Below are 220 nucleotides of genomic sequence, written 5' to 3' on the forward strand. Positions count from 1 at the left end.
GATGGGGCATCCACAGCTTCCCTGGGGAACCTGTCCCAGTGCTTCACCACCCTCATAGTAAAGAATTTCTTCCTAATATCTAATCTAAATATCCCCTCTTCCAATTTAAAACCATCACCCCCTGTCCTGTCACTTGTAGGGGGCCAGAGCGGGGTGAAGATTGGGGAAAGTTGGGAGGGTGTTGGTTCTGGAGGATGGAGAGGGGAGGTATGGGGAAAGG

The sequence above is a fragment of the Calidris pugnax genome, unplaced genomic scaffold (assembly GCF_001431845.1).
Source record: "Calidris pugnax isolate Ruff unplaced genomic scaffold, ASM143184v1 scaffold18, whole genome shotgun sequence".
In the NCBI taxonomy this organism is placed as follows: Eukaryota; Metazoa; Chordata; class Aves; order Charadriiformes; family Scolopacidae; genus Calidris; species Calidris pugnax.